Source organism: Drosophila hydei, unplaced genomic scaffold, assembly GCF_003285905.1.
Source record: "Drosophila hydei strain 15085-1641.00,03,60 unplaced genomic scaffold, DhydRS2 tig00000063-arrow-pilon, whole genome shotgun sequence".
NCBI classification, from domain to species: domain Eukaryota; kingdom Metazoa; phylum Arthropoda; class Insecta; order Diptera; family Drosophilidae; genus Drosophila; species Drosophila hydei.
Window position 1 is genome coordinate 2,814,966 of NW_022045657.1, and position 16,151 is coordinate 2,831,116.

At 34.0% G+C, this 16,151-nt stretch overlaps 1 long non-coding RNA gene and 2 other non-coding genes across 3 annotated transcripts in view; 1 reads left to right on the forward strand and 2 right to left on the reverse strand.

Moving 5' to 3' along the window:
* The window catches only part of LOC115482806, a 78,874-nt gene that overhangs the window by 32,664 nt on the left and 30,059 nt on the right, over window positions 1–16,151 (forward strand). The window lies entirely within an intron of this gene.
* Window positions 10,669–10,739, reverse strand: Trnag-gcc. Its single transcript has one exon. It is a non-coding gene; the product is annotated as a tRNA-Gly (tRNA).
* Trnag-gcc lies at window positions 13,301–13,371 on the reverse strand. Its single transcript has one exon. It is a non-coding gene; the product is annotated as a tRNA-Gly (tRNA).

The window sequence follows — 16,151 nt, forward strand, 5'->3', positions numbered from 1 at the left end:
CAATTTTCGCTCTCTTTTCTTGCTCTCGACTGTTCTCGCTTTGGTTGTCGTCAACGTCAACGTCAACGTCAACATTTGCGCTGTTGACCTGCACTTGAATTGCACATTCGCTTCTCTGCTCGTCAAGTGCATGTTTGTTGTTGTCGCGGTTACTTTGTGCAAAATTGAAAATAATTAAACTAGAAATTAGTAGAGCGTAACTGTGGGTCGGCTCCTTTGTTAAATGAAGCCCCGCCATGCCCTGCCCTGCCCTGCCATGCCCAGTTGGCGTTTACATGGCGGCTGCTCTATGTATGTGTATTTTCTTTCTATACTCAGAACCCATTAGAAATTAAGTTGAAAAAACAGGTCGAACCTTTTGTGAGCAACTGTATGTAACAACCAACAACACGCGTGGCTAGCACTATAAAGTTTATATATTCTCATTCACTCATGACAAGCACAAAAGCTAGGGATCAGAGGCAATACAAGTTGATCGTAAAATATAACTATTTTTTCACATATCTTATTTTATTTACGGAATCCCTGAAGAAGTTAAGGAACTTAAGGTAAAATATCTATCTGCAACAGCTCTGCCGAGAATTAAGGGCATCTTTTAGTCTGTCATTCTGACTTGTTATATTCCTTTATATTTAACTACGTCCCGTATTTTGTTAGAATGTTTTTTTCAGACTGCAGCAAGGTTGCTTTTAAAGCATTGACTTAATTAGAGCGCAGGCATGTTGTGGGCTTTGTGTGCTGCCTTTTTTTTCAAAGCTATTAGCTCGCCGCATTTAAATTGACAAATTCGTCTTGTTGTTGTTTCACAATTTTTCTGTTACTTTTTTAACTTAAATATATACATTATATTTAATATTAAGTTAATTTTCTGTAGCTTGATTAGATAATTTCTTTTAAATATCCAAAAATTTAAATATATTAACTAAAAAAAGACATAATAAAATATAAAATCAATCAAGCATTTCATAATAATAATTATAATTATACAATTAAAAGCTCGCTATATTTGTATAGCTTAAATACATATTTATATATAATTTTTAAATAATTATAAATTAAATTAATTATTTTTTTTATCTTATTATTAATTATTTTTGTTTTTAAATTTTCATTTATATTCAAATGTTTTTAAATATTATTATTATATTCTTTCTAAATTTCTCTCAGTGTAGTTGAGTGCAGTTAGTGCCGGCAGCAGCAGCAAACCTTAATTGTAAATTCTTTTATGTGTCTGACTTAGTTTGGAGTTGGCCGCTGCATGTTGGCTGCCTTTTATGCCAACAATGCGCATCGCTGCAACATGTGGCACTAATAACTGTTGGCACGGCTGCGCGCCAAAAATGTTGCTGCAACTTTTTATGATGTGAATGTGGATGTGGCTGCTGTGACCGTTAAGTGTGTTGTGCCTGCCTCTATGCCGTTGACTGCGATGTCTGGTCAATGGATGCACGTGTTGCTTGGCACAAAATTGCAGCAGCAGCCTCGTGCAACATGGTGTGGCAATGCATTCGTGCATCACTCTGCCACTGCATCTGGCATGAGTTCCACATTTTCTCAGTCCCTTTCACGGGCATGCGTATTTGGTTAGTATTGCAGTTAGCTTATTGCTGCACGTTTGTTGGGTGCCAATTGCAGTGCCTCATCATTGCTGCCCCATACCATTGAAAGCTTTTTTTGCACACGTTTTAATTGAATTTTCCGTTTACTCAGGTGCACAACACACCTTCTCTATTGTATGCCCTCCCGTTGATCTGTACTCGGAACAATGCAACGGCACTTTCTGTGGCTGCCACATGCTGCCCAGCTGCTGATTAGTTGCCCCAAATTGCCTTTAAATAGTTTGTTTTTTCGATGGTCAAATTTTCTAACACAATGCCAAATGCCAAATTGGTTTTTTAAGTTCCACTTGGGCAGGGGCTAAAGCTGTTAACAAATCGGGCTAAAATCGTAAGGTTAATGAGGTAATGGAAAGAAATGCGGCAAAGAGAGAGTTCCTACCAATTAAGGTATATATCATAAAAAATACTGCAAAATGCCAAAAAAAACAAATTTAAAAAATACGCACAAAACATTAAATAAGTTTTTTTAGATACCATATAAAATTTGTAATCAAATTTATTCAAATCAAATTGGGATTAGACTAAATTCAAATTTATAATTCAATTCACAGACTTGTATATTTCCAGCCCAAAATTGAATATGATTTAAACTCCTCTGTAGATTGAGTCAAAAATATATTGAATAATATTTGCTTTTTTGGTGCGTGGTTCTACAGAAAAGCCAAAAATCTTAGCATTCTACTGATATGTGGCTTGTTCATAGTTAAAACTTTGGAAAAAAATATTTTAACCATTTAACCATTTTAACTTACTCAAATTTAGATTTTAATATTTTCAATTTAAATATAAAAATAAAAATAGAAAAATCTTTGATTATTGAAATTAACAAATCTCTTTTGCCGCTAGACAAATATTTATAGATCCATTAATATGTTATTTAACTTTTTTTCAATTTCTGTTTGCAGGTGCGTACGCTCTATTGACTCTGCTTCATTCACAAGCCTTCAACGATAAATATTTACACATTCAGAATTGTCAGTGCGTAAGTCGAAAAACATTTCTTTAAATTGTGGGGCGACCATTTGAGCAAATACTACAATGAGAATTTATTTCTGTCACCAGCGCGAGAAACTTAAATGAATTCGACAAATTTCATTCTTTCTTTTGCTGTGAGTTGAATAATCAACAAATTCTTTAATGATTGAAGGAGAAATATATATAAATATATATATACATGTGTGGATTGAATTTTGATAGCGTCCCCAAAAACATAGTGCAGAATGAACTTGACACAGTTTTTCAGAAATGCCTTTGAACTGTGCACATTTTGTGGCATTGACATAAGAAGCGCGAATCGAATTTCAATTTCAAACAAAAAACGTGTGAAGTAAAAACAAAAACAACGACTCGAACGTAAATCAGCTGAGTTAGCAGTGCGACAGCTGTAAGAGTTTAAATATACAAACATCTATTCTTAACATTCTCAAATGTTTATATATATATTTTTATATATGATATATGCATGCAATTCTGAATGCAACATCTGTTAAAATGTTTGCTCGAGTATAGGAAGTTAAGATTGTTAAGAGTTAATTATTTTCTTATACAATCTGTTTGTTTGAGAAAACTCATTAAAGAAATGAAATATCTACTACGTAATATAAATAAATAAATAGTAGGTAAAGCTAAAATAAAGACATATATATATATATATATATATATACATATATATATATATATGTATATATATACTATATATGCATAGATAAAGGTATATACAGGTGTGTTCATAAAAATAGTAGCGCGACTGAGCACTTTATATATACTCTCCCAATATTGATGCCCTTCTCTTTGATTCTCAATTATATAGCTATTTAACACATATTATTTATACTTAAGCATCATTTAAGCTTAAGATACGACAGACAACGGGAACAATTGTTAACCCAAAACAGATTTATGCATCTCGAAGGGCTTCACAATCCTTTGTTTGATTTACATAATAAACTTGGATGAGTTTGTTGTCTTTGGAGTTGACAAAAATGACGCTAACCACAAACACACACACAGGCAGATATACATTATAATTCTTGGTTGATAAAATTGAAAACAAATTTAAATGTTAATGCGTATTCCCAATTTAATATATGCCACACAATAAGGCGTCGCCTCGGAGATTAATGAAAAGCAAGCTGTAACTCCCAAGTGTGCCTTACAGGGAGATAAAGGCAAAGAGAGATCGAGGGATGCAGAGGAAGAGCAGAGCGCTGAGCTAAGTGTGTGTTTAGATAGGCAGCTTGCGGCGGGGCATCGAGAGAATGAATGGAACAAGTGATTGTTGCATGCTATTTGCATATTATTATATTTAGTATTTATAGAAGTAGCTTGATGTTTGGATTACAGAGTCTGATAAAATTAAATAAACGATTTCTAGAGAATTCAATTTTAATTTCATTAAAGGCATCCTACTAGACAGAATTATGCATATAAATTAATACGTGAGAAATGTATTTATATAAATTTATTTAGATATCCATTCGAAAACTATGTCAAGCCCACACACAAAGCAACCTGATCCCATTTAATGTCTTCATCTTGTGGTAGACACAATCTTCAATTCATGATCATTTCCCTTTGCGCTGTCATCACTTTTACGGGAGGCCACTGTTGAAATTTGAAGTTTGCTTCGATTACGCGACTTCCCAAAATGTCTTGCCCATGTGTGTGTGTGTTCATGTGTAAACATTAAACGGTTGCATCTTGCGCTTCTCTTTGGGTCACACACGCTAGCTAGTGAGCAAGAGTGGGACAGCAAAAGTGAGTGAGCAAGAGAGAGAGAGATACACAGTCAGCGTGTCAATGAGAGAGAAATGCATTGAACTGTATGGCGAAGCGCCAGGCATTGATGTGGAATTAATAAAGCGTAGCCTGATGTGCAGGCTTCAGCTTAGAGAGCAAACAAGCGACAAAAACAAATGCATATAGTTTAGTGGAAGAGTAAAAGAGCGAGAGAGTGAAAGAGGGAGTGTGGGAGAGTGGAAGTTAGTGGAAATGTAGCCAGTTCAGCTGCGGCAGACAGTGCAGTCTGAGCTGATGCTGTAAAAGCGATTTATTAATGTCAGGCAGACAAGTAGCGGTTGGCGTCGGTAGAGGGTGTGCGTGTATATGTGTGAGCATACGTGTGTGATGGGTGTGTGTGTGATGGCAGCTATCGGGTGCATAGCCTCAGTTGCAGCGTCTGGCTCAATCGCCGCAGTGCCAAGCGCATGTTTGTAATCATGTTGCTAGTGATGGGCATCAGCTCATGTTACTAGTGCTGTTCCTGCTGTTGTTGTTGTTGCTGTTATTGTTATTCTTGCTGGTGTTGTGGCTGCGGCTGCTGCAGCTGTTTACTCAACTTGCTAGGTGTATGCGTTTGTGTGTGGGTGCGTGTTTGTATAGTGAATAAACCCTGCAGTACACGCTCTATGCAAATTCATCTTACGCTACAATAGACAGAGAATGAGAGAGAGAGAGGGAGAGAAATAGAGAGAGAGAGAGAGAGAGAGAGAGCGAGCAAATGAGAGTAGAGATCAAATGGAAGCTAGTTAGTTCAGTTACAGCAACTAAGAGAGAGCGTGCAAAAAAGAGCGAAAGCTAATGGAAAGTGCGGATTATGAATGCAAATAGCAATACTTAAGAAAAAATATGCAGTATTTAACGTGAAAGTCGAACCTGTATCAAAACGGGCTTATTTCAATATGGACAATGTGCAATGAAGATCTAGTTAGAGAATATGTTTTCATATGCTGATATAATGCTACTTTTTCCACTAGTTTCGCACTAGCTGATCGTCCCACTGGGCTACTGTTTGGCCCATTTAGCTCGCATGGCAAAGTGCAATGGCAACGGCAACTGTTGCTGTTTGCTTGTCATGGAATGGTCTTCCAGGGCAGCATTAATGTTCCTATGTACATAGACTTGTCATTTGCAGCAGCCCCAGCCATCGCCCATTCACACCCACACTTATATGCGTTCATTTGCCAGACAGACAGTTAGCCAATTGTTGTGTGTGTCTCTGGCCTCTTTAGCATACATCTTCCCATATTTATTAAATTGTTGCACTGATTGTGAGATTTTAAATGCTGCCTGTCGTCCGCAAATGGAAGGCGGTAATTTTTCTTTTGTGCATTTATTTACCGTTTTGTTGTTTTTTTGCTCGCATATTTTTCTTGGGGTACGGCGACTACTTTATGCCTTGTCTCGCTGCCACTCATTGTCTCTGCGTGTATATTTTGTGTGCTTTCTAGTGGAAAGTTTGTTTATTCCCATGATTTCGGATGTTTGCTTTTGTTTGTGTAAGCTATCTATCTCTCTCTCTCTCCGTCTCTGTCTCGTCCCCATTTCCTTTCACTCTTTCCTTCTGTTATTTGTTCTATCTGCTAGCATATTTCCCCGTCGGGACATTAGCTTGTGACATTTATGGCAGCTCTACTCAATTATCGGCCACATTTTTGTAGCTTATGTGCCATATACATATCGATTAGCACTTGAAATGAGCCTCTTATACTCGAACAGTGTTGATAAACAAGAGACATTTTTTTTGGGTTATGTAAACGTTAAAATTTCCATTGAAATTGTTTTGGTAACATAGCTTAAATTGGCTCACATATATTTATAAAGCATTCCTAAGCCGTTTGTTGTTTGTTTAGTAATTGTTTCTTTAGTCATTCTTAAAATTAGGCATCATCGCAATGAACTTATTGAGAAAAATTGCAAAAAACTCTTTGAAATAAAAACTACTAATAAATACTATGTATATAATTATATATTCGAAACACAACGGAGAAATGTGCTTTTTGATCAAATATTTCTTCAATATGTGGCAAGCTAAATAAATGAACTGGATCAGTTTTTTCTGTTTTCCAAGCGCTTCTAAGAGAAATATAGGTGAGCGTTTTCAACTATCCTTTTGAAAGCAGTTCAAAATTAAAAATCTCGTTTTATTTTCTCAGGTAAATCAGATCAAGGTAACTTTTACCTGCAACAAAATGCAAACTGAAAGTTTTAACCAGTTCCAATTGGAACTTTGTAAGGCAAAGCCCATTGATATATGCTTGAATGTATGTACTCTATACTATATATCCATCTGAGGAGAATCTCGCGTATCTGCTGTGGTATTAATTAACTAACGCGGAGCGGGAAAACCTGCCGAGTTGAACGAGTTGAAAAATCCTTTGCGGCAGGTGCGCTTCGCTGCGTGAAAAACTTTTGCTTAAAACTTTGACATAAATAAGTGCACCCGCGCCTCGTTTGGGGCGCAGATAAGCTGCAAGGAAAAGGAAAATGTCAGATCTATTTACACACAAAAATAAAAAAGGTAGCAAAAAGAGCAAAGAAAGGAATAGGAAAATCAAATTACATTTAAATGGGAATTCGTTTTGTAGTTTATGCTCGAACAAATTAGCAGCCCCAAATATATTATGTAAATTTCGTAGCCCTCAAAAAAATAATATATGTAGTATATATAGGTATATGTAAATATATTTTTCTGAAATTCAAACTCAGTAAGTCGTTTGCTGAGTTGTGATTGTGTTAAGAAGAAAAATACAAAAAAATAAGAATAGGTCTAGAGAAATGGTTAAGCACACGTAAATCCGCTGCGAGTAAAAAGTGAAATAATATTGTAATCAGTAGAGCAAAAAATGTTTATATGAAAAAAATGCTTTTGATAAGGGTTAGGAGTAGCATGCCAACAAGAAACCACAATACGCATATTTCACACACCCACGCTGCCTCTGGGGCGAACGAGCAACACACAAAAACAACAAAAAATTGACCCTAATTTTGTTGTTTAGTGTAGGCAAACAAGAGAGAGAGAGAGCGAGCGAGGGAGAGAGAAAGAAGAAATAACAAAAATTATGTGCGAAATGTGAAAAATGTGCAATTCATGTTTACTTATTGTGTGTGAGCAAGAGAGAGAGAGAGAGAAAGAGAGACAACCAGCTGTAGACATGGATCTGAAACCGGACTTGGTTTAAGCTCCTGCCTTCATCTTGGGCTTCTATATCGCCCTTTCCTGGGCTCTGTGGGTGTGTGTGAAATGTTTGTTCATTCAGTTGAGTGAATTTGACAAATTGTATGACCGGCACAAGCCAAAGAGAAATGAGACCAAGATATAGACTAATGGATACCCTGTAAGCTGTACCCTGTATAAATTGCTGAGAACTTGCTGCAATTCTCTCTTGTTCACAGATAATGTAGAAAAAAATTTGAAAAATGTCAACATTTTTTTTTATAGATAGCCGAAGATGTATATATATATATTTTTTTTTTTTTTTTTCAAGAATATCTAAACTATTTATGAAGTTGTTAGATATGGAAAATAATTTATTAAATTTACTTTATCAACTTCAGGAAGGGTGTCTATTAAATCTGCTGCCAGACATAATATCCTACCATAATCATTACCTTACAGAGAAAGAGAAAGAGTGAGTAGGAAAGATTCAGTTATAGATATAGGAACTTACGTTTGTTAGTTTTCTTTACTTGGAATACAAGCGAGTGATATGTATGAACTAATGATTATTAATGCTCATAAGGATTTATGAAAAGTTTTGCGAGTGAGTTGTAGATTTTGTTTGTTATTTTTTTATGTTTATTTTTTGGTCTTCTGTTCGGTTGGGGCTCTGTTAAATTTTTTGGTCTTCTGTTCGGTTGGGGCTCTGTTAAATTGCCTGAGAAATGTGCCTGTTGCCTTGCCTTAAAAGTGTCCAGCAATTGAAAAGGAAAGTTTAAAAAGGGACAAAGAATAAAAAAAGGAATTTGTACAAAGATATGGGAAAAGGATTAGTGTAAGCATTTATTTTAAAGGCATCCACCATTGTGTCACATAAGAGGATATCATCTTAGATACGCGAAGTATGGGAATGCTTGATTGAGGGAGCGAAATAACATTTGCGATAATAACATTGAATTGATTGGGAAGAAAAACTTGAGGAATTATAAAAAATGATAAACAAACGCAAGAAACAGACAATTTTAATGAATTTTAGTCTACCAAAACAATTTATATTCAAGAACTACTAAATTTAAAAACATTTTACACCTACTTTTCATCGACCTTAAATGAGTTTCGTATTTATTCTACTTTTCTAAAAATAATTATAATTAAAACACGAAAAATTATGTGAAACTCAATGATTTTGCAATTAAATTAGAAACGAATAAAGTTTTTAATTGCACATAATGAAAATGGAAATAATTAAAGGGTAATTCAATTACAATTAGTAACAGATATCGCCAATATATATATATATATATATATATATATATAACTGTATAACTGATATGTACATAAATATTTAGTTCGATACGGTATCGCTGGGCAAAGCAAATAACAATTGCAATTTGCGCATAAATAATTACGACTTATTTTATATTTGAACAACGATTCTAATTGCGGCTAATGAAATGCAATAAAAGACCAGTAATGCAAATTTAATTGTCATTAGAGTGATAAACAATATAAAAACAATGCGGGCCGGCGCTGGGATTACCAATGCGAAATGCAAACACCACATAAAAAAACTTCAGCATAAATAAAACTGAAAATTATCCAATTCCGCGGGAATTCTTAAATAGAAATCTCGAAACATTAAAATTAAAATAAAATTTCTATTTAAATTAATATTTAATGTTCTTCAACTCACTTATATAATTAGCTGAAAAATAGCTACATAAAATCTTTGTTTGCCTTGCCCCAGTTCAAGCGCATTAGCAAAACCCTTCTCAAAGTGCAGCTACAGCTTAAGATTAATTAAGAGTGCTTCATTAAAGTTGTTGAAAAGGCAAACGAAAATGTGACAAAAGCTTTAATCCGGAAGAGGGAGAGAGAGTGAGAGATAGAGAAGCAGATACTATGTGACCAGCCAGCAATCAATATTTCGTTTAAATTTAAACATGACCAGCTAACTTAATACCCTATACTCTTTGATTAGCTAATATGAATTAATCAGTTTATATATTTAAGAGAAAGATTAAGCCGCTCTGCAACTTAATATCACTACTCTCATGTGAGAAAGGGCATCCAAAGCTTTGCCTAAGTAAAGTAACTACACGATTCCTTGAGCTTAGCTCAGCTTTTAATCTCACTTTATAAGCACATATAATTGACATTTGCTGCAAAACTGCATTGTTAACGGATTTTTATCAGCGTCTAAATATTATCATAGAGAATTTTTTTATATCATAGTGTTTGAGTATATTTATTTATTTTGTGTGCCACGTTCAGTTCTTCCTTTGCGTCCAGTGCTGAAAAATGGCGCAAACTTTCTCGTCTGCTCTTGATGCTAATGATTGTTTGATGTGCCCAGCTTCCAAATTCGAAAGTAGACTTTGCTCAAGGGATGAACAACATTTCGACGCTTTTTTTTGTTGCTTTTTTTAAACCGCTGGACAACATCGAAAGCTGAAATGAACAAAAACTTGCTCATCCCGCTGCTTGTAGATATTCTGCTCAATTTATATATATAATAGATGCATATAGCCGTTTCGACTGTCCTTTTCGTGCTGCAAATATGCAAGTGGCGCACGTAACGAAAAAGTTTTTGTAATTAAAGCGACCAATTTTAAAGGCCGTTCCAACTGCTAGCCGCACTTTGTGGCAATGTGTGTTGGAAATTTTTAGTCGTTGTCGCGGCTGCTGCGGCGACGGCTGCACTGAAATTCATAGTCTAGTTTATGGTCACGGCCGTGTGGCACAAGCTTTTCATTTTTGTTTCTGGTTTTTTTGTTAGTTTTTCAATTCCTTTTATTTTTGTGTGGCACGCGGAAGTTGTTAGCATAACGTTTTGATTGGTTTGGACGATGTTTCGTAGGGCCTCTTTTTTGTGGCTTAGTTGAATGCACTTTAAGATTTATGTCCGAGTTTAGTCAAATAGTTTGCATTTCTATGGCCCTTGTTGCCCACTTTGAAATATGTCTTACCAATTTTACTTGTCATACTGCGGTGGGCTATAACTCACCCAGTGCTGAATACCACATAGGCGATATAATTGTAGTTGTGTTTCCAGAAAATTTTGCTATTACTTCTCTATATATTTAAAAAAAAATTAATAAAAATTAGATTTGCATCGGCCGGGAATCGAACCCGGGCCGCCCGCGTGGCAGGCGAGCATTCTACCACTGAACCACCGATGCTCTGTGGTGTTGGTGGGAGAAACTTTCTTTCTGTTTCGAGCTTTGTATATGTTACTGCGTCCTGCTGCCAGTTTAGCTAAGTTTCTAATATTAACCAAGGTAGATAGTTCACTGCTCTGAAATAGTTCTGAGTTTATTACAAACTTATATTTCAACAATTAAAAGTTTATGAAACAGGCGAACCTTTGATCTAACTTTGCTGAAAGTCTACTAATGCAATTAGTAAACAACTCAGTGGAAACATGTTTAAATTCTTTCCAGTTGGCTAAATCTCTACTAAACACACATCGACGGTGTAGACAATTGGCTGCTTTCGGTTTGAACTGCCACTTTTGTAGTTTGGGAAACTTGTTGCCGCAACCTTTTGGCGACACACTTAAAACTCTTGAAGCACACACTTAACCCATCAGACACTTGTTCTCGGGGCACATCAGTGCTAAACTATCAGTTTAAATGATATAATGACCACCAAAACACCAACATAACTAACGATTACACAAATTAACAAAACGTTGAGCTACAATTTGACCAGGACAGAGCGACAGCGTCTAGAGACCTTAGAGAGAGTTTTTAATTTAAAGTTACAACCCCACATTTTGTATGGGTCTAAAAAGTACTCATATGCAGATAGATAGACACACACCCTCTTAACTCTTTTCCTTGCTTAGCTTCTGTAGTCTTTTGGTATTTGTTTCGGTATATGCAAAAATGCTGTTGACAACGTGAAATTAATTTTACCCTTGGGTCTTTCCCTTTTTCCTTGTTTTTCTTTTTGGGGACTGCAGCTGTATAATAATTCCCACATGCGTTAGAATTCATAACTGGTTATCGTGTTGGGGCTCTTTCAATGGAGGCAGGCGGGTGGTGCCTAGATACAATTGCCCGTCGTCTGTTGTCTGGGGCTTGTCTCAGGATGGGTAACATGCTGCTAGAGCTTTTGGGCGAGTCAGCAGACTAAAAGCAATTAGAGTGAAGCTAGCGATAAGCCAACGATAGCTGAAATAACAATAATGAGAAGCATAATAACAACAACAAAGTACTTGCCTCGTTACTTGTTACACTCAGTTCACCAATTGGCAAAAGGGTATATTTGTTGTTCGTGTAATGGAGCACATTTCTAAGATGAATTCGCTTACAATATATAAGATATTGTGTTTATTATCATAAATTTTATTGTAATCATAATTGGTACTAGCATAAGCGTAAGTATTAGCATTAGAATTAGCTTTAGCATTAGCATTAGCAGTAGAATAAGCATTAGCATTGCTAAAAGCAATGTTATTTTATTAAACATTATTATTATTATAAGCATTGTTATTATTATTATCATTAATATCTATAGTGATATAAGAATCATTTTTATTAGTATTATCATTAGTATTATCATAAGTATTGTTATTAGTATTATCATTAGATTTATCATTGACATTCTTATTAGCATTAGTAACAATTAGCATTGGTATTAACATTGCATTCATGTTAGCTTTATCATTATCTTTATCACATTCAGTTTGATAAGCATTATCATTAATATTATCATATGTGCATTAGTATTAGTATATTAAAATGCATTCCTATTGGCATTGGCATTAGTATTATTATAATTCTTATTAGAAGTATTGACATTATCATTGTCATTATCATAACCATTTTTGTTAGCATTAGCATTAACAATTTACAAAGTCATTAGAGCCATTTATTTAATTTTGTTCATCCTCTAATTATAAAGTCCTCAAATTGACAGTTTTTTGAAAATAAATATTTAACTATCTTCTCTATATTTTTAATACTTTATTTGATTATTAGTTGCCAGTTTAGTCTTCATTGGTCCCTAAAAAGTTTGCTACCTCAACACGACCGCAAATTAGAACTGAGTAATAAACTCTTTAGTGGATTACAATGGGATCCCACATCATGTTTGTCCATATGCACTCTGCCGGCCTTTTTGTGTGTTTGGGGCCCCTTTTTGGCAAAACCACAATATAATTCCATATTTTATATAAATTCTGCTACAAATCATATTTGGCTAAAAAGTTTTTTCTCCCTCCACTTACGGCCTGTGGTTGAATTTGCCAAAATATTTTCAGGCTTATATTTTGTTTTCGGGTTCTGCTCGCACAATGTGAAAAGTGTTTTTATTTCTATGCTTTGTTATATGAGAAATATATTTATTTAATTTATTCTCAAAATATTGCGCACTTTGGGAATTAATTTAGCAATTTGCAGCTAGTTGCATTATTGAGCGCTATATTCTAATGCCCGAATCGAAATTACAACTTGAAATGCAAATTCAATGGGGATAAAGGCCTTTTTCATTTAAGCTTGTTCATATATATATATATATATATATACATAGCAACGATGTATATTTTAATATAAACATTATTATTATTTCATTCTTAAAATTATTATTTTAAATTTAAATTGTATAAATATATTTTGAAAATTCATGTGCTTGTTATAGGTATTACCAAATTATTTAAATTGCCAAAAAAAATAAATAGAAAGTCATATAAATATAAAATACGTAGTTAATTATAATGGAGATTAAAATATTATTTTGCATCGGCCGGGAATCGAACCCGGGCCGCCCGCGTGGCAGGCGAGCATTCTACCACTGAACCACCGATGCTTGATTATAAATGTTGGTATATATTTCATATAATTTTCATTAGTGTCTATCGTAAACTTAATAAGACTAGTCTATATATAAGAATTTGTTGCTCAATTCAGCTATTGTCGAGACTGTATATACAAATACATATACAGCTACTGATAAGACATACGAATTGAACTTAAAATAAACCTAGAAACTGTCAATTAATTGATAAACCATTGGCCTTTGTGTGGCTAATATGAGTGTGAAGTAAAATTTAATAAGAATAAATAAATTTGAATGACATTTGCTTCATATATAAAAGCATACACAATATATATATACATAATATTTGCACAGATTTCTATGACTTTGATTTTTATAGCCTGATTAAAGTTGAATTTAGTTTTATTATAAATTTTCTAAAGAATATATAAAATAAGCAAAACCTTATATTAAACTTGTTTTTCTAATATATAAAAAAATATTTATGTAATTATTAAATTAAATTTGTCGCTGACGAATCTCTCTTTAAATATCATTCTCTCTCTATCAATTATACAAAAAGTTATTACATTTATTATGTACCTCAGCAACTTTTTTGCTGCGCATATACAATTTAAATAAAATTACGCTAATTGCGCTACAACAGCAGCAGCAACAATACGAAGTAAAGCAATTTTAAAAATAGCACTCACAAAAGTTGCACAATAAAAATGAATAATAAGAAGAAAAAAAAACTCTGAACTATGCGCAAATTGCATGAATCCTGATAAGAGACAAAATGAGCGATATAGCACCAGGCGAAGGAGCAACACAAAACAGAATTGGCAACAAAATGCAAGAGAACAAACATTAAAACTAATTAAATTCCAAGCAAATAAATTAATAAAAAATAAACACGAAAAAAATTTAAAAAATGTACGTTAAATAAATTCGAGCTAAAGAATTTCATTTAAATGTAAATGAGCATAAAGTGGAAGACAATACAAAAGGGAGGAGGGGTACCCAAACCAGACAGAAACCCCATTGACCCGACCAACACGTCGGCTCCTTAGGGAAAGGTGTTTGGCCAGCTGTTAGCGGCTTTTTGGCTAATTTGCAGTTAAGTTTCTTATACTTCTGGAGAGTTAGTTCTATAGGTATTATGGATAAATGTAAGGTGTGGAAGACCTATGTAGAGAAATATGATGCAGCAATAGTCAACTGCATCTAGGTCTCCATGGATATCTGTATGTTAGCTTAATTGCAAGAACTATAACACCGAGGTATATTTAACAGACATGAATAAGATTTCATTCCTAATACAGACCTAATTTTTGCTGTCAGGTAACTTGCTCTCCATTAAGCACTTAGGGCATCTCTTAGTCTGGCAGTCTCGACAAGTACAGCGCATTGGCGGCAAAAACACAGAAAGTGTACTTAACTTGCGGCTCAAATCTGCATAATTATAATGTTGGTCATATATGTCGTTCGAGCCTTGTTGGCCAAATGGGCAAAAAGGCTAATGGCAAATGGCAAATGGCAAAGTGCCCTAGACGTCGACAGTTGTTGCTGTTGCTGTTGCCATTATGCTATGGCTTGTTAAGTCAATTGCATAATTAACATTCGTTGGCAGACACAACACAGGATTTATATGTAAACTCTATATTTGTACATATATATATTTATGTATGTAAGTTTTATGTATATAGCGTCGTCTAGTAGTACTCTTCACTCGGGCTAATTGAAATTGGTCTGCAGCCATCAATAAGCTCTGCAACTGCAACAGCAACCAAAAATGTAACGAAGCTTCAACTAAATTTGAGCACAGAGCGAAAAAGCTTAATAACATTTTTATATAAGTAATTAAAAATATTATGAATTATAATAACTAAAAATAGTAAACTTTTAATTTATTATCATCTATTTAAACATTTTTCTAATTAAAAATAAACAGAATTACGTTGTTAGTTTCATATATTTTATACTTTATTGCTTTGACCTATGCTCTCATTTGAAACATGCACGTTATTTCTCTTAGTGCAGTTGTAAGTGCTCTACATATACCGTAATATGCAAGTCATTCATATTTATATCCGTACAAAAACTACAAACAAAGGGTATATTTGGTTTGAAGCTAAATTCTGTCAGTCAAGTTAAGTTTTGGGAAAGTAAAAATATGAAATGCTGAAAATACTGTAAATATATAAAATATTTTATGTGAAATATAAAAAATACTTTAAATGTGTAAATAAAAATATCATTATTATATGAAAAATATCTATCTAATGAAAAAGTCACATATCTCTAATAATATTTCCTATAATAATGAATTGAAATATTTCTAAAAATATTTCCTATGATAATTACAGGAAATATCTTTAATAATATTTTCTATAATAATGGCATTTTTAGTATATATCCAATATTTCCTTTACTTAATACATTAACTAATAACATTTCCTATAATGAAATTTTCATTTAGACATTTGAGAAATTCTTTTTTAGTTTAAGTGTACCTAGTTCTATGCATACAGATATGCACTTATTTCATCATCCTTGTATACTTTATACTTCACTCGTACCCTTCAGTTCTGTGTACACATTTTAGTAATTGCTATAGTTTTTCTGTGAGCATAAAGTATATCCGAGTCGAGTTATATAATTTAGTATAAATTCTACTCTAGCTTAACTAATATTCCATTCCCTTGCCTCTGCTGTCTGTCGTTTGCATTTGCAATTTGCCACAGTGAGAGAGTTGAGAGTTGGTTTATTTCAATGAATTGAGCGAATGCTCTCTGACAGATGTCTAGTGCGTGGTGCCTGGTTCTGGG